Source organism: Rutidosis leptorrhynchoides, chromosome 6 (genome assembly GCF_046630445.1).
Source record: "Rutidosis leptorrhynchoides isolate AG116_Rl617_1_P2 chromosome 6, CSIRO_AGI_Rlap_v1, whole genome shotgun sequence".
Taxonomy (NCBI): Eukaryota; Viridiplantae; Streptophyta; class Magnoliopsida; order Asterales; family Asteraceae; genus Rutidosis; species Rutidosis leptorrhynchoides.
Genome location: NC_092338.1, coordinates 945593 through 965969, shown reverse-complemented (window position 1 = coordinate 965969; position 20377 = coordinate 945593).

Here is a 20377-nt window from a genome sequence, read left to right as displayed (position 1 = left end):
TTTGCTCTGCCCATCAGTTTGTGGATGATAGGCAGTACTCATGTCTAGACGAGTTCCCAATGCTTGTTGCAACGTCTGCCAGAACCTTGAAACAAATCTACCATCCTATCAGAGATAATAGAGACGGGTATTCCATGTCTGGAGACAACCTCCTTCAAATACAATCGCGCCAACTTCTTCATTTTGTCATCTTCTCTCATTGGCAGGAAGTGTGCTGACTTGGTGAGATGATCAACTATTACCCAAATAGTATCATAACCACTTGCAGTCCTTGGCAATTTAGTAATGAAATCCATGGTAATGTTTTCCCATTTCCATTCCGGGATTTCAGGTTGTTGTAGTAGACCTGATGGTTTCTGATGTTCAGCTTTGACCTTAGAACACATCAAACATTCTCCTACATATTTAGCAATATGGGCTTTCATACCCGGCCACCAAAAGTGTTTCTTGAGATCTTTATACATCTTCTGAAATGTCCCGTTCTTAATGATTAAAAACGTTCCATATTAATTGATTTCATTGCGAGGTTTTGACCTCTATATGAGACGTTTTTCAAAGACTGCATTCATTTTTAAAACAAACCATAACCTTTATTTCATAAATAAAGGTTTAAAAAGCTTTACGTAGATTATCAAATAATGATAATCTAAAATATCCTGTTTACACACGACCATTACATAATGGTTTACAATACAAATATGTTACATCGAAATCAGTTTCTTGAATGCAGTTTTTACACAATATCATACAAACATGGACTCCAAATCTTGTCCTTATTTTAGTATGCAATAGCGGAAGCTCTTAGTATTCACCTGAGAATAAACATGCTTTAAACGTCAACAAAAATGTTGGTGAGTTATAGGTTTAACCTATATATATCAAATCGTAACAATAGACCACAAGATTTCATATTTCAATACACATCCCATACATAGAGATAAAAATCATTCATATGGTGAACACCTGATAACCGACATTAACAAGATGCATATATAAGAATATCCCCATCATTCCGGGACACCCTTCGGATATGATATAAATTTCGAAGTACTAAAGCATCCGGTACTTTGGATGGGGTTTGTTAGGCCCAATAGATCTATCTTTAGGATTCGCGTCAATTAGGGTGTCTGTTCCCTAATTCTTAGATTACCAGACTTAATAAAAAGGGGCATATTCGATTTCAATAATTCAACCATAGAATGTAGTTTCACGTACTTGTGTCTATTTTGTAAATCATTTATAAAACCTGCATGTATTCTCATCCCAAAAATATTAGATTTTAAAAGTGGGACTATAACTCACTTTCACAGATTTTTACTTCGTCGGGAAGTAAGACTTGGCCACTGGTTGATTCACGAACCTATAACAGTATATACATATATATCAAAGTATGTTCAAAATATATTTACAACACTTTTAATATATTTTGATGTTTTAAGTTTATTAAGTCAGATGTCCTCGTTAGTAACCTACAACTAGTTATCCACAGTTAGATGTACAGAAATAAATCGATAAATATTATCTTGAATCAATCCACGACCCAGTGTATACGTATCTCAGTATTGATCACAACTCAAACTATATATATTTTGGAATCAACCTCAACCCTGTATAGCTAACTCCAACATTCACATATAGAGTGTCTATGGTTGTTCCGAAATATATATAGATGTGTCGACATGATAGGTCGAAACATTGTATACGTGTCTATGGTATCTCAAGATTACATAATATACAATACAAGTTGATTAAGTTATGGTTGGAATAGATTTGTTACCAATTTTCACGTAGCTAAAATGAGAAAAATTATCCAATCTTGTTTTACCCATAACTTCTTCATTTTAAATCCGTTTTGAGTGAATCAAATTGCTATGGTTTCATATTGAACTCTATTTTATGAATCTAAACAGAAAAAGTATAGGTTTATAGTCATAAAAATAAGTTACAAGTCGTTTTTGTAAAGGTAGTCATTTCAGTCGAAAGAACGACGTCTAGATGATCATTTTAGAAAACATACTTCCACTTTGAGTTTAACCATAATTTTTGGATATAGTTTCATGTTCATAATAAAAATAATTTTCCCAGAATAACAACTTTTAAATCAAAGTTTATCATAGTTTTTAATTAACTAACCCAAAACAGCCCGCGGTGTTACTATGACGGCGTAAATCCGGTTTTACGGTGTTTTTCGTGTTTCCAGGTTTTAAATCATTAAGTTAGCATATCATATAGATATAGAACATGTGTTTAGTTGATTTTAAAAGTCAAGTTAGAAGGATTAACTTTTATTTGCGAACAAGTTTAGAATTAACTAAACTATGTTCTAGTGATTACAAGTTTAAACCTTCGAATAAGATAGCTTTATATGTATGAATCGAATGATGTTATGAACATCATTACTACCTCAAGTTCCTTGGATAAACCTACTAGAAATGAGAAAAATAGATCTAGCTTCAAAGGATCATTGGATGGCTTGAAAGTTCTTGAAGCAGAATCATGACACGAAAACAATTTCAAGTAAGATTTCCACTCGAAATAAGATTGTTATAGTTATAGAAATTGAATTAAAGTTTGAATATGATTATTACCTTGTATTAGAAAGATAACCTACTGTAATTAACAAAGGTTTCTTGATCTTGGATGATTACTTGGAATGGATTTAGAAAACTTGGAAGTAAACTTGCAATCTTGGAAGTATTCTTGATTTTATGAAACTAGAACTTTTGGAATTTATGAAGAACACTTAGAACTTGAAGATAGAACTTGAGAGAGATCAATTAGATGAAGAAAATTGAAGAATGAAAGTGTTTGTAGGTGTTTTTGGTCGTTGGTGTATGGATTAGATATAAAGGATATGTAATTTTGTTTTCATGTAAATAAGTCATGAATGATTACTCATATTTTTGTAATTTTATGAGATATTTCATGCTAGTTGCCAAATGATGGTTCCCACATGTTTTAGGTGACTCACATGAGCTGCTAAGAGCTGATCATTGGAGTGTATATACCAATAGTACATACATCTAAAAGCTGTGTATTGTACGAGTACGAATACGGGTGCATACGAGTAGAATTGTTGATGAAACTGAACGAGAATGTAATTGTAAGCATTTTTGTTAAGTAGAACTATTTTGATAAGTGTCTTGAAGTCTTTAAAAAGTGTATGAATACATATTAAAACACTACATGTATATACATTTTAACTGAGTCGTTAAGTCATCGTTAGTCGTTACATGTAAATGTTGTTTTGAAACCTTTAGGTTAACGATCTTGTTGAATGTTGTTAACCCATTATTTATTATAACAAATGAGATGTTAAATTGTTATATTATCATGATATTATGATATATAATATATCTTAGTATGATATATATACAGTTAAATGTCGTTACAACGATAATCGTTACATATATGTCTCGTTTCGAAATCATTAAGTTAGTAGTCTTATTTTTACATATGTATTTCATTGTTAATACACTTAATAATATATTTACTTATCATTTAACATATTTAACCAAGTGTATCAATATCTTAATATGATTCATATGTACCTAGTAAGATGTTGTTATAACGATAATCGTTATATATATCGTTTTCGAGTTTCTTAAATTAATAGTCTCATTTTTATGTATATAACTCATTGTTAAAATACCTAATGAGATACATACTTATAATAAAATCATGTTAACTATATATATAACCATATATATGTCATCGTATAGTTTTTACAAGTTTTAACGTTCGTGAATCACCGGTCAACTTGGGTGGTCAATTGTCTATATGAAACCTATTTCAATTAATCAAGTCTTAACAAGTTTGATTGCTTAACATATTGGAAATACTTAATCATGTAAATAACAATTTCATTTAATATATATATAAACATGGAAAAGTTCGGGTCACTACATTACCTGCCCGTTAAATAAATTTCGTCCCGAAATTTTAAGCAGTTGGAGGTGTTGACGTATCTTCTGGAAATAAATGCGGGTATTTCTTCTTCATCTGATCTTCACGCTCCCAGGTGAACTCGGGTCCTCTACGAGCATTCCATCAAACCTTAACAATCGGTATCTTGTTTTGTTTAAGTCTCTTAACCTCACGATCCATTATTTCGACGGGTTCTTCAATGAATTGAAGTTTTCATTGATTTGGATTTCGTCTAACGGAATAGTGAGATCTTCTTTAGCAAAACATTTCTTCAAATTTGAAACGTGGAAAGTGTTATGTACAGCCGCGAGTTGTTGAGGTAGCTCCAGTTGGTAAGCTACTGGTCTGACACGATCTTTAATCTTGAATGGTCCAATGTACCTTGGATTTAGTTTCCCCCGTTTACCATATCGAACAACGCCTTTCCAAGGTGAAACCTTAAGCATGACCATTTCTCCAATTTCAAACTCTATATCTTTTCTTTTACTGTCCGCGTAGCTCTTTTGTCGACTCTGGGCGGTTTTCAATATTTGTTGAATTTGGATGATTTTCTCGGTAGTTTCTTGTATTATCTCCTGACCCGTAATCTGTCTATCCCCCACTTCACTCCAACAAATCGGAGACCTGCACTTTCTACCATAAAGTGCTTCAAACGGCACCATCTCAATGCTTGAATGGTAGCTGTTGTTGTAGGAAAATTCTGCTAATGGTAGATGTCGATCCCAACTGTTTCTGAAATCAATAACACAAGCTCATTGCATGTCTTCAAGCGTTTGTATTGAAATGTCCCGTTCTTATTGATTAAAAACGTTCCATATTAATTGATTTCGTTGCGAGGTTTTGACCTCTATATGAGACGTTTTTCAAAGACTGCATTCATTTTTAAAACAAACCATAACCTTTATTTCATAAATAAAGGTTTAAAAAGCTTTACGTAGATTATCAAATAATGATAATCTAAAATATCCTGTTTACACACGACCATTACATAATGGTTTACAATACAAATATATTACAACAAAATAAATTTCTTGAATGCAGTTTTTACACAATATCATACAAGCATGGACTCCAAATCTCGTCCTTATTTAAGTATGCGACAGCGGAAGCTCTTAATAATCACCTGAGAATAAACATGCTTAAAACGTCAACAAAAATGTTGGTGAGTTATAGGTTTAACCTATATATATCAAATCATAATAATAGACCACAAGATTTCATATTTCAATACACATCCCATACATAGAGATAAAAATCATTCATATGGTGAACACCTGGTAACCGACATTAACAAGATGCATATATAAGAATATCCCCATCATTCCGGGACACCCTTCGGATATGATATAAATTTCGAAGTACTAAAGCATCCGGTACTTTGGATGGGGTTTGTTAGGACCAATAGATCTATCTTTAGGATTCGCGTCAATTAGGGTGTCTGTTCCCTAATTCTTAGATTACCAGACTTAATAAAAAGGGGCATATTCGATTTCGATAATTCAACCGTAGAATGTAGTTTCACGTACTTGTGTCTATTTTGTAAATCATTTATAAAACCTGCATGTATTCTCATCCCAAAAATATTAGATTTTTAAAAGTGGGACTATAACTCACTTTCACAGATTTTTACTTCGTCGGGAAGTAAGACTTGGCCACTGGTTGATTCACGAACCTATAATAATATATACATATATATCAAAGTATGTTCAAAATATATTTACAACACTTTTAATATATTTTGATGTTTTAAGTTTATTAAGTCAGCTGTCCTCGTTAGTAACCTACAACTAGTTGTCCACAGTTAGATGTACAGAAATAAATCGATAAATATTATCTTGAATCAATCCACGACCCAGTGTATACGTATCTCAGTATTGATCACAACTCAAACTATATATATTTTGTAATCAACCTCAACCCTGTATAGCTAACTCCAACATTCACATATAGAGTGTCTATGGTTGTTCCGAAATATATATAGATGTGTCGACATGATAGGTCGAAACATTGTATACGTGTCTATGGTATCTCAAGATTACATAATATACAATACAAGTTGATTAATTTATGGTTGGAATAGATTTGTTACCAATTTTCACGTAGCTAAAATGAGAAAAATTATCCAATCTTGTTTTACCCATAACTTCTTCATTTTAAATCCGTTTTGAGTGAATCAAATTGCTATGGTTTCATATTGAACTCTATTTTATGAATCTAAACAGAAAAAGTATAGGTTTATCGTCAGAAAAATAAGTTACAAGTCATTTTTGTAAAGGTAGTCATTTCAGTCGAAAGAACGACGTCTAGATGACCATTTTAGAAAACATACTTCCACTTTGAGTTTAACCATAATTTTTGGATATAGTTTCATGTTCATAATAAAAATCATTTTCTCAGAATAACAACTTTTAAATCAAATTTTATCATAGTTTTTAATTAACTAACCCAAAACAGCCCGCGGTGTTACTACGACGGCGTAAATCCGGTTTTACGGTGTTTTTCGTGTTTCCAGGTTTTAAATCATTAAGTTAGCATATCATATAGATATAGAAAATGTGTTTAGTTGATTTTAAAAGTCAAGTTAGAAGGATTAACTTTTGTTTGCGAACAAGTTTAGAATTAACTAAACTATGTTCTAGTGATTACAAGTTTAAACCTTCGAATAAGATAGCTTTATATGTATGAATTGAATGATGTTATGAACATCATTACTACCTTAAGTTCCTTGGATAAACCTACTGGAAAAGAGAAAAATGGATCTAGCTTCAACGGATCCTTGGATGGCTCGAAGTTCTTGAAGCAGAATCATGACACGAAAACAAGTTCAAGTAAGATCATCACTTGAAATAAGATTGTTATAGTTATAGAAATTAAACCAAAGTTTGAATATGATTATTACCTTGTATTAGAATGATAACCTACTGTAAGAAACAAAGATTTCTTGAGGTTGGATGATCACCTTACAAGATTGGAAGTGAGCTAGCAAACTTGAAAGTATTCTTGATTTTATGTAACTAGAACTTGTAGAATATATGAAGAACACTTAGAACTTGAAGATAGAACTTGAGAGAGATCATTTAGATGAATAAAATTGAAGAATGAAAGTGTTTGTAGGTGTTTTTGGTCGTTGGTGTATGGATTAGATATAAAGGATATGTAATTTTGTTTTCATGTAAATAAGTCATGAATGATTACTCATATTTTTGTAATTTTATGAGATATTTCATGCTAGTTGTCAAATGATGGTTCCCACATGTGTTAGGTGACTCACATGGGCTACTAAGAGCTGATCATTGGAGTGTATATACCAATAGTACATACATCTAAAAGCTGTGTATTGTACGAGTACGAATACGGGTGCATACGAGTAGAATTGTTGATGAAACTGAACGAGGATGTAATGGTAAGCGTTTTTGTTAAGTATAAGTATTTTGATAAGTGTATTGAAGTCTTTCAAAAGTGTATAAATACATATTAAAACACTCCATGTATATACATTTTAACTGAGTCGTTAAGTCATCGTTAGTCGTTACATGTAAGTGTTGTTCTGAAACCTTTAGGTTAACGATCTTGTTAAATGTTGTTAACCCAATGTTTATAATATCAAATGAGATTTTAAATTATTATATTATCATGATATTATCATGTATGAAAATCTCTTAATATGATATATATACATTAAATGTCTTTACAACGATAATCGTTACATATATGTCTCGTTTAAAAATCATTAAGTTAGTAGTCTTGTTTTTACATATGTAGTTCATTGTTAATATACTTAATGATATGTTTACTTATCATAGTATCATGTTAACTATATATATATATATATCCATATATATGTCATCATATAGTTTTTACAAGTTTTAACGTTCGTGAATCACCGGTCAACTTGGGTGGTCAATTGTCTATATGAAACATATTTCAATTAATCAAGTCTTAACAAGTTTGATTGCTTAACATGTTGGAAACATTTAATCATGTAAATATCAATCTCAATTAATATATATAAACATGGAAAAGTTCGGGTCACTACAGTACCTACCCGTTAAATAAATTTCGTCCCGAAATTTTAAGCTATTGAAGGTGTTGACGAATCTTCTAGAAATAGATGCGGGTATTTCTTCTTCATCTGATCTTCACGCTCCCAGGTGAACTCGGGTCCTCTACGAGCATTCCATCGAACCTTAACAATTGGTATCTTGTTTTGCTTAAGTCTTTTAACCTCACGATCCATTATTTCGACGGGTTCTTCGATGAATTGAAGTTTTTCGTTGATTTGGATTTCATCTAACGGAATAGTGAGATCTTCTTTAGCAAAACATTTCTTCAAATTCGAGACGTGGAAAGTGTTATGTACAGCCGCGAGTTGTTGAGGTAACTCTAGTCGGTAAGCTACTGGTCCGACACGATCAATAATCTTGAATGGTCCAATATACCTTGGATTTAATTTCCCTCGTTTACCAAATCGAACAACGCCTTTCCAAGGTGCAACTTTAAGCATGACCATCTCTCTAATTTCAAATTCTATATCTTTTCTTTTAATGTCAGCGTAGCTCTTTTGTCGACTTTGGGCGGTTTTCAACCGTTGTTGAATTTGGATGATCTTCTCGGTAGTTTCTTGTATAATCTCCGGACCCGTAATCTGTCTATCCCCCACTTCACTCCAACAAATCGGAGACCTGCACTTTCTACCATAAAGTGCTTCAAACGGCGCCATCTCAATGATTGAATGGTAGCTGTTGTTGTAGGAAAATTCTGCTAACGGTAGATGTCGATCCCAACTGTTTCCGAAATCAATAACACATGCTCGTAGCATGTCTTCAAGCGTTTGTATCGTCCTTTCGCTCTGCCCATCAGTTTGTGGATGATAGGCAGTACTCATGTCTAGATGAGTTCCTAATGCTTGTTGTAATGTCTGCCAGAATCTTGAAATAAATCTGCCATCCCTATCAGAGATAATAGAGATTGGTATTCCATGTCTGGAGACGACTTCCTTCAAATACAGTCATGCTAACTTCTCCATCTTGTCATCTTCTCTTATTGGTAGGAAGTGTGCTGATTTGGTGAGACGATCAACTATTACCCAAATAGTATCAAAACCACTTGCAGTCTTTGGCAATTTAGTGATGAAATCCATGGTAATGTTTTCCCATTTCCATTCCGGGATTTCGGGTTGTTGAAGTAGACCTGATGGTTTTTGATGCTCAGCTTTGACCTTAGAACACGTCAAACATTCTCCTACGTATTTAGCAACATCGGCTTTCATACCCAGCCACCAAAAATGTTTCTTCAGATCCTTGTACATCTTCCCCGTTCCAGGATGTATTGAGTATCTGGTTTTATGAGCTTCTCTAAGTACCATTTCTCTCATATCTCCAAATTTTGGTACCCAAATCCTTTCAGCCCTATACCGGGTTCCGTCTTCCCGAATATTAAGATGCTTCTCTGATCCTTTGGGTATTTCATCCTTTAAATTTCCCTCTTTTAAAACTCCTTGTTGCGCCTCCTTTATTTGAGTAGTAAGGTTATTGTGAATCATTATATTCATAGATTTTACTCGAATGGGTTCTCTGTCCTTCCTGCTCAAGGCATCGGCTACCACATTTGCCTTCCCCGGGTGGTAACGAATCTCAAAGTCGTAATCATTCAATAATTCAATCCACCTACGCTGCCTCATATTCAGTTGTTTCTGATTAAATATGTGTTGAAGACTTTTGTGGTCGGTATATATAATACTTTTGACCCCATATAAGTAGTGCCTCCAAGTCTTTAATGCAAAAACAACCGCGCCTAATTCCAAATCATGCGTCGTATAATTTTGCTCGTGAATCTTCAATTGTCTAGAGGCATAAGCAATCACCTTCGTTCGTTGCATTAATACACAACCGAGACCTTGCTTTGATGCGTCACAATAAATCACAAAATCATCATTCCCTTCAGGCAATGACAATCCGTAGTTAGCTTTTTCTTCAATAACTGAAACGCTTTCTCTTGTTCATCATTCCATTCAAATTTCTTCCCTTTATGCGTTAATGCAGTCAAGGGTTTTGCTATTCTGGAAAAGTCTTGGATGAACCTTCTGTAGTAACCAGCTAGTCCTAAAAACTGGCGTATGTGTTTCGGAGTTTTCGGGGTTTCCCACTTTTTAACAGTTTCTATCTTTGCCGGATCCACCTTAATACCTTCTTTGTTCACTATGTGACCGAGGAATTGAACTTCTTCCAACTAAAATGCACACTTTGAAAACTTAGCGTACAATTCTTCCTTCCTCAATACTTCTAACACCTTTCTCAAATGTTCACCGTGTTCTTGGTCATTCTTTGAGTAAATAAGTATGTCATCAATGAAAACAATGACAAACTTGTCAAGGTATGGTCCACACACTCGGTTCATAAGGTCCATGAACACAGCTGGTGCATTAGTTAAACCAAACGGCATGACCATAAACTCGTAATGACCGTAACGTGTTCCGAAAGCAGTCTTTGGAATATCATCTTCTTTCACCCGCATTTGATGATACCCGGAACGTAAGTCAATCTTTGAATAAACAGACGAGCCTTGTAGTTGATCAAATAAGTCATCGATTCTCGGTAATGGGTAGCGGTTCTTGATGGTAAGTTTGTTCAACTCTCGGTAGTCGATACACAACCTGAATGTACCATCTTTCTTCTTGACAAATAAAACAGGAGCTCCCCACGGTGATGTGCTTGGTCGAATGAAACCACGCTCTAAAAGTTCTTGTAATTGGCTTTGCAGTTCTTTCATCTCGCTGGGTGCGAGTCTGTAAGGAGCACGAGCTATTGGTGCAGCTCCTGGTACAAGATCTATTTGAAATTCAACGGATCGATGTGGGGGTAATCCCGGTAATTCTTTCGGAAATACATCGGGAAATTCTTTTGCAATGGGAACATCATTGATGCTCTTTTCTTCAGTTTGTACTTTCTCGACGTGTGCTAGAACAGCATAGCAACCTTTTCTTATTAGTTTTTGTGCCTTCAAATTACTAATAAGATGTAGCTTCGTGTTGCCCTTTTCTCCGTACACCATTAAGGGTTTTCCTTTTTCTCGTATAATGCGAATTGCATTTTTGTAACAAACGATCTCTGCTTTCACTTCTTTCAACCAGTCCATACCGATTATCACATCAAAACTCCCTAACTCTACTGGTATCAAATCAATCTTAAATGTTTCGCTAACCAGTTTAATTTCTCGATTCCGACATATATTATCTGCTGAAATTAATTTACCATTTGCTAATTCGAGTAAAAATTTACTATCCAAAGGCGTCAATGGACAACTTAATTTAGCACAAAAATCTCTACTCATATAGCTTCTATCCGCACCCGAATCAAATAAAACGTAAGCAGATTTATTGTCAATAAGAAACGTACCCGTAACAAGCTCCGGGTCTTCCTGTGCCTCTGCCGCATTAATATTGAAAACTCTCCCACGGCCTTGTCCATTCATGTTCTCCTGGTTCGGGCAATTTCTAATAATGTGGCCCGGTTTTCCACATTTATAACAAACTACATTGGCATAACTTGCTCCGACACTACTTGCTCCGCCATTACTCGTTCCGACACCATTTGTTCCTTTCGTTCTATTAACCCCTGGTCCGTAGACCTCACACTTCACCGCGCTATGACCATTTCTTTTACACTTGTTGCAAAATTTGGTGCAGAACCCCGAGTGATACTTTTCACACCTTTGGCATAGCTGCTTCTGATTGTTGTTGTTGTTGCGGTTATTATTGTTGTTAAGATGATTGTTGTGGTTGCTGTTGTTGTTGTTGTTGTTGTTGGGCCGTTTGTTGTAGTTGCGATTGATGTTGCGATTGTTAGGATAGTTGTTGCGATTATTGTTATAATTGCTGTTGTTGTTGTATTGGTGATTCTTATCACCGTTTTCCTCCCACTTTCTTTTGACTTGCTTCACATTGGCCTCTTCAGCAGTCTGTTCTTTAATTCTTTCTTCAATCTGGTTCACTAGTTTGTGAGCCATTCTACATGCCTGTTGTATGGAGGCGGGCTCGTGTGAACTTATATCTTCTTGGATTCTTTCCGGTAATCCTTTCACAAACGCGTCGATCTTCTCTTCCTCATCTTCGAATGCTCCCGGACACAATAGGCACAATTTTGTGATTCGTCTTTCGTACGTGGTAATATCAAATCCTTGGGTTCGTAACCCTCTAAGTTCTGTCTTGAGCTTATTGACCTCGGTTCTGGGACGGTACTTCTCGTTCATCAAGTGCTTGAATGCTGACCACGGTAGTGCGTACGCATCGTCTTGTTCCACTTGCTCTAGATAGGTATTCCACCATGTTAACGCAGAACCTGTGAAGGTATGCGTAGCGTACTTCACTTTGTCCTCTTCAGTACACTTACTTATGGCAAACACCGATTCAACCTTCTCGGTCCACCGTTTCAATCCGATCGGTCCTTCGGTTCCATCAAATTCCAAAGGTTTGCAGGCAGTGAATTCTTTATAGGTGCATCCTACACGATTTCCTGTACTGCTAGATCCAAGGTTATTGTTGGTATGTAGCGCAGCCTGTACTGTGGCTATGTTTGAAGCTAGAAAAGTACGGAATTCCTCTTCATTCATATTCACGGTGTGTCGAGTAGTCGGTGCCATTTCCTTCAAAATAGTCAAATGGAACAAGTTAATCATACAGAATATTAAGAGTAGTTAATAGTATTTCATAGCATAATATGAACTCATTTATAAAAGCTTTTTCTTCATATTAGCGTTTTATAAGTTTAAATTCGGGTAGTACCTACCCGTTAAGTTCATACTTAGTAGCTAATATACAATTCAACTACTACAATTCTATATGAAAAACTGATTATAATAATATTTCGCGTTCAAACTTTTACACAATATTTTACAAACTTACAATACCGCTTATTTTACATATAGCATGAAATATAGCACACAATAAATTTGATACAAGATGGTTGTGAAGATAATTCTAGCTAGTACACAAGTCGTTCCATATTAATTGATTTCGTTGCGAGGTTTTGACCTCTATATGAGACGTTTTTCAAAGACTGCATTCATTTTTAAAACAAACCATAACCTTTATTTCATAAATAAAGGTTTAAAAAGCTTTACGTAGATTATCAAATAATGATAATCTAAAATATCCTGTTTACACACGACCATTACATAATGGTTTACAATACAAATATGTTACAACAAAATAAGTTTCTTGAATGCAGTTTTTACACAATATCATACAAGCATGGACTCCAAATCTCGTCCTTATTTAAGTATGCGACAGCGGAAGCTCTTAATAATCACCTGAGAATAAACATGCTTAAAACGTCAACAAAAATGTTGGTGAGTTATAGGTTTAACCTATATATATCAAATCATAATAATAGACCACAAGATTTCATATTTCAATACACATCCCATACATAGAGATAAAAATCATTCATATGGTGAACACCTGGTAACCGACATTAACAAGATGCATATATAAGAATATCCCCATCATTCCGGGACACCCTTCGGATATGATATAAATTTCGAAGTACTAAAGCATCCGGTACTTTGGATGGGGTTTGTTAGGCCCAATAGATCTATCTTTAGGATTCACGTCAATTAGGGTGTCTGTTCCCTAATTCTTAGATTACCAGACTTAATAAAAAGGGGCATATTCGATTTCGATAATTCAACCGTAGAATGTAGTTTCACGTACTTGTGTCTATTTTGTAAATCATTTATAAAACCTGCATGTATTCTCATCCCAAAAATATTAGATTTTTAAAAGTGGGACTATAACTCACTTTCACAGATTTTTACTTCGTCGGGAAGTAAGACTTGGCCACTGGTTGATTCACGAACCTATAATAATATATACATATATATCAAAGTATGTTCAAAATATATTTACAACACTTTTAATATATTTTGATGTTTTAAGTTTATTAAGTCAGCTGTCCTCGTTAGTAACCTACAACTAGTTGTCCACAGTTAGATGTACAGAAATAAATCGATAAATATTATCTTGAATCAATCCACGACCCAGTGTATACGTATCTCAGTATTGATCACAACTCAAACTATATATATTTTGGAATCAACCTCAACCCTGTATAGCTAACTCCAACATTCACATATAGAGTGTCTATGGTTGTTCCGAAATATATATAGATGTGTCGACATGATAGGTCGAAATAATGTATACGTGTCTATGGTATCTCAAGATTACATAATATACAATACAAGTTGATTAAGTTATGGTTGGAATAGATTTGTTACCAATTTTCACGTAGCTAAAATGAGAAAAATTATCCAATCTTGTTTTACCCATAACTTCTTCATTTTAAATCCGTTTTGAGTGAATCAAATTCCTATGGTTTCATATTGAACTCTATTTTATGAATCTAAACAGAAAAAGTATAGGTTTATCGTCAGAAAAATAAGTTACAAGTCATTTTTGTAAAGGTAGTCATTTCAGTCGAAAGAACAACGTCTAGATGACCATTTTAGAAAACATACTTCCACTTTGAGTTTAACCATAATTTTTGGATATAGTTTCATGTTCATAATAAAAATCATTTTCTCAGAATAACAACTTTTAAATCAAAGTTTATCATAGTTTTTAATTAACTAACCCAAAACAGCCCGCGGTGTTACTACGACGGCGTAAATCCGGTTTTACGGTGTTTTTCGTGTTTCCAGGTTTTAAATCATTAAGTTAGCATATCATATAGATATAGAAAATGTGTTTAGTTGATTTTAAAAGTCAAGTTAGAAGGATTAACTTTTGTTTGCGAACAAGTTTAGAACTAACTAAACTATGTTCTAGTGATTACAAGTTTAAACCTTCGAATAAGATAGCTTTATATGTATGAATTGAATGATGTTATGAACATCATTACTACCTTAAGTTCCTTGGATAAACCTACTGGAAAAGAGAAAAATGGATCTAGCTTCAACGGATCCTTGGATGGCTCGAAGTTCTTGAAGCAGAATCATGACACGAAAACAAGTTCAAGTAAGATCATCACTTGAAATAAGATTGTTATAGTTATAGAAATTAAACCAAAGTTTGAATATGATTATTACCTTGTATTAGAATGATAACCTACTGTAAGAAACAAATATTTCTTGAGGTTGGATGATCACCTTACAAGATTGGAAGTGAGCTAGCAAACTTGAAAGTATTCTTGATTTTATGTAACTAGAACTTGTAGAATATATGAAGAACACTTAGAACTTGAAGATAGAACTTGAGAGAGATCATTTAGATGAATAAAATTGAAGAATGAAAGTGTTTGTAGGTGTTTTTGGTCGTTGGTGTATGGATTAGATATAAAGGATATGTAATTTTGTTTTCATGTAAATAAGTCATGAATGATTACTCATATTTTTGTAATTTTATGAGATATTTCATGCTAGTTGTCAAATGATGGTTCCTACATGTGTTAGGTGACTCACATGGGCTACTAAGAGCTGATCATTGGAGTGTATATACCAATAGTACATACATCTAAAAGCTGTGTATTGTATGAGTACGAATACGGGTGCATACGAGTAGAATTGTTGATGAAACTGAACGAGGATGTAATTGTAAGCATTTTTGTTAAGTAGAAGTATTTTGATAAGTGTATTGAAGTCTTTTAAAAGTGTATAAATACATATTAAAACACTCCATGTATATACATTTTAACTGAGTCGTTAAGTCATCGTTAGTCGTTACATGTAAGTGTTGTTCTGAAACCTTTAGGTTAACGATCTTGTTAAATGTTGTTAACCCAATGTTTATAATATCAAATGAGATTTTAAATTATTATATTATCATGATATTATCATGTATGAATATCTCTTAATATGATATATATACATTAAATGTCTTTACAACGATAATCGTTACATATATGTCTCGTTTAAAAATCATTAAGTTAGTAGTCTTGTTTTTACATATGTAGTTCATTGTTAATATACTTAATGATATGTTTACTTATCATAGTATCATGTTAACTATATATATATATCCATATATATGTCATCATATAGTTTTTACAAGTTTTAACGTTCGTGAATCACCGGTCAACTTGGGTGGTCAATTGTCTATATGAAACATATTTCAATTAATCAAGTCTTAACAAGTTTGATTGCTTAACATGTTAGAAAAATTTAATCATGTAAATATGAATCTCAATTAATATATATAAACATGGAAAAGTTCGGGTCACTACATGTATCGTCCTTTCGCTCTGCCCATCAGTTTGTGGATGATAGGCAGTACTCATGTCTAGACGAGTTCCCAATGCTTGATGTAATGTCTGCCAGAATCTAGAAATAAATCTGCCATCCCTATCAGAGATAATTGAGATTGGTATTCCATGTCTGGAGACGACTTCCTTCAAATACAGTTGTGCTAACTTCTCCATCTTGTCATCTTCTCTTATTGGCAGGAAGTGTGCTAACTTGGTGAGACGATCAACTATTACCCAAATAGTATCATAACCACTTGCAGTCCTTGGCAATTTAGTAATGAAATCCATGGTAATGTTTTCCCATTTCCATTCCGGGATTTCAGGTTGTTGTAGTAGACCTGATGGTTTCTGATGTTCAGCTTTGACCTTAGAATACGTCAAACATTCTCCTACATATTTAGCAATATCGGCTTTCATACCTGGCCACCAAAAATGTTTCTTAAGATCCTTGTACATCTTCCCCGTTCCAGGATGTATTGAGTATCTGGTTTTATGAGCTTCTCTAAGTACCATTTCTCTCATATCTCTAAATTTTGGTACCCAAATTCTTTCAGCCCTATACCGGGTTCCGTCTTCCCTAATATTAAGATGATTCTCCGATCCTTTGGGTATTTCATCCTTTAAATTTCCCTCTTTTAAAACTCCATGTTGTGCCTCCTTTATTTGAGTAGTAAGGTTAGTGTGAATCATTATATTCATAGATTTTACTCGAATGGGTTCTCTGTCCTTTCTGCTCAAGGCGTCGGCTACCACATTTGCCTTCCCCGGGTGGTAACGAATCTCAAAGTCGTAATCATTCAACAATTCAATCCACCTACGCTGCCTCATATTCAGTTGTTTCTGATTAAATATGTGTTGAAGACTTTTGTGGTCGGTATATATAATACTTTTGACCCCATATAAGTAGTGCCTCCAAGTCTTTAATGCAAAAACAACCGCGCCTAATTCCAAATCATGCGTCGTATAATTTTACTCGTGAATCTTCAATTGTCTAGACGCATAAGCAATCACCTTCGTCCGTTGCATTAATACACAACAGAAACCTTGCTTTGATGCGTCACAATAAATCACAAAATCATCATTCCCTTCAGGCAATGACAATATAGGTGCCGTAGTAAGCTTTTTCTTCAATAATTGAAACGCCTTCTCTTGTTCATCCTTCCATTCAAATTTCTTCCCTTTATGCATTAATGCAGTCAAGGGTTTTGCTATTTTGGAGTAATCTTGGACGAATCTTCTGTAGTAACCAGCCAATCCTAAAAATTGACGTATATGCTTCAGAGTTTTTGGGGTTTCCTACTTTTCAACGGTTTCGATCTTTGCCGGGTCCACCTGGATACCTTCTTTGTTCACTATGTCACCGAGGAATTGAACTTCTTCCAACCAAAATGCACACTTTGAAAACTTAGCGTACAGTTTTTCTTTCCTCAATACTTCTAGCACTTTTCTCAAATGTTCTTCGTGCTCTTGATCATTCTTTGAGTAAATAAGTATGTCATCGATGAAAACAATGACAAACTTGTCAAGATATGGCCCACACACTCGGTTTATAAGGTCCATGAACACAGCTGGTGCGTTAGTCAATCCAAACGGCATAACCATAAACTCGTAATGACCATAACGCGTCCTAAAAGCAGTTTTTGGAATATCATCCTCCTTTACTCGCATTTGATGATATCCAGAACGTAAATCGATCTTTGAATAAACCGACGAGCCTTGTAGTTGATCAAATAAGTCGTCAATTCTCAGCAGTGGATAACGGTTTTTGATGGTAAGTTTGTTCAACTCCCTGTAGTCAATACACAACCTAAATGTACCATCCTTCTTCTTGACAAACAAAACAGGAGCTCCCCATGGTGATGTGCTTGGTCGAATGAAACCACGCTCTAAAAGTTCCTGTAATTGGCTTTGCAGTTCTTTCATCTCGCTGGGTTCGAGTCTATAAGGAGCACGAGCTATTGGTGCAGCTCCTGGTACAAGATCTATTTGAAATTCAACAGATCGATGTGGAGGTAGTCCCGGTAATTCTTTCGGAAATACATCGGGAAATTCTTTTGCGACGGGAACATCATTGATGCTCTTTTCTTCAGTTTGTACTTTCTCGACGTGTGCTAGAACAGCATAGCAACCTTTTCTTATTAGTTTTTGTGCCTTCAAATTACTAATAAGATGTAGCTTCATGTTGCCCTTTTCTCCGTACACCATTAAGGGTTTTCCTTTTTCTCGTATAATGCGAATTGCATTTTTGTAACAAACGATCTCTGCTTTCACTTCTTGCAACCAGTCCATACCGATTATCACATCAAAACTCCCTAACTCTACTGGTATCAAGTCAATCTTAAATGTTTCGCTAACCAGTTTAATTTCTCGATTCCGACGTATATTATCTGCTGAAATTAATTTACCATTTGCTAATTCGAGTAAAAATTTACTATCCAAAGGCGTCAATGGACAACTTAATTTAGCACAAAAACCTCTACTCATATAGTTTCTATCCGCACCCGAATCAAATAAAACGTAAGCAGATTTATTGTCAATAAGAAACGTACCCGTAACAAGCTCCGGGTCTTCCTGTGCCTCTGCCGCATTAATATTGAAAACTCTTCCGCGGCCTTGTCCATTCGTGTTCTCCTGGTTCGGGCAATTTCTAATAATGTGGCCCGGTTTTCCACATTTATAACAAACTACGTTGGCATAACTTGCTCCGACACTACTTCCTCCGCCATTACTCGTTCCGACACCATTTGTTCCTTTCGTTCTGTTAACCCCTAGTCCGTAGACCTCACACTTCGCCGCGCTATGACCATATCTTTTACACTTGTTGCAAAATTTGGTGCAGAACCCCGAGTGATACTTTTCACACCTTTGGCATAGCTGCTTCTGATTGTTGTTATTGTTGCGGTTGTTATTATTGTTAGGATGATTGTTGTAGTTGCTGTTGTTGTTGTTGTTGTTGTTGTTGTTGGGCCGGTTGTTGTAGTTGCGATTGATGTTGCGATTGTTGGGATAATTGTTGCGATTATTGTTGTAATTGCTGTTGTTGTTGTATTGGTGATTCTTATCACCGTTTTCCTCCCACTTTCTTTTGACTTGCTTCACATTGGCCTCTTTAGCCGTCTGTTCTTTAATTCTTTCCTCAATCTGGTTCACTAGTTTGTGAGCCATTCTACATGCCTGTTGTATGGAGGCGGGCTCGTGTGAACTTATATCTTCTTGGATTCTTTCCGGTAATCCTTTCACAAACGCGTCGATCTTCTCTTCCTCATCTTCGAACGCTCCCGGACACAATAGGCGCACTTCTGTGAATCGTCTTTCGTACGTGGTAATATTAAATCATTGGGTTCGTAACCCTCTAAGTTCTGTCTTGAGCTTATTGACCTTGGTTCTGGGACGGTACTTCTCGTTCATCAAGTGCTTGAATGCTGACCACGGTAGTGCGTACGCATCGTCTTGTCCCACTTGCTCTAGATAGGTATTCCACCATGTTAACGCAGAACCTGTGAAGGTATGCGTAGCGTACTTCACTTTGTCCTCTTCAGTACACTTACTTATGGAAAACACCGATTCGACCTTCTCGGTCCATCGTTTCAATCCCATCGGTCCTTCGGTTCCATCAAATTCCAAAGGTTTGCAGGCAGTGAATTCTTTATAGGTGCATCCTACACGATTTCCTGTACTGCTAGATCCAAGGTTATTGTTAGTATGTAGCGCAGCCTGTACTGCGGCTATGTTTGAAGCTAGAAAAGTACGGAATTCCTCTTCATTCATATTCACGGTGTGTCGAGTAGTCGGTGCCATTTCCTTCAAAATAGTCAAATGAAACGAGTTAATCATATAGAATATCAAGAGTAGTCAATAGTATTTCGTAGCGTAATATGAACTTATTTATAAAAGCTCTTTCTTCATATTAGCGTTTTATACTCTTTAATTCGGGTAGTACCTACCCGTTAAGTTCATACTTAGTAGCTAACATACCATTTCAACTACTACAATTCTATATGAAAAACTAATCACAAAAACAAAAACAAAAACAAAAAAAATATCATATTCAAGCCTTTATACAATAACTTGCAAACTTACAATACCGCTATTTTACATATATCATGAAATATAGCACATAAAACTTTGATACAAGATAGTTGTGAAGATAATTCTAGCTAGTACACAAGTCGTTCAGCAAAGGCAATAAAGACACGTAATTCATACGTCCAGAA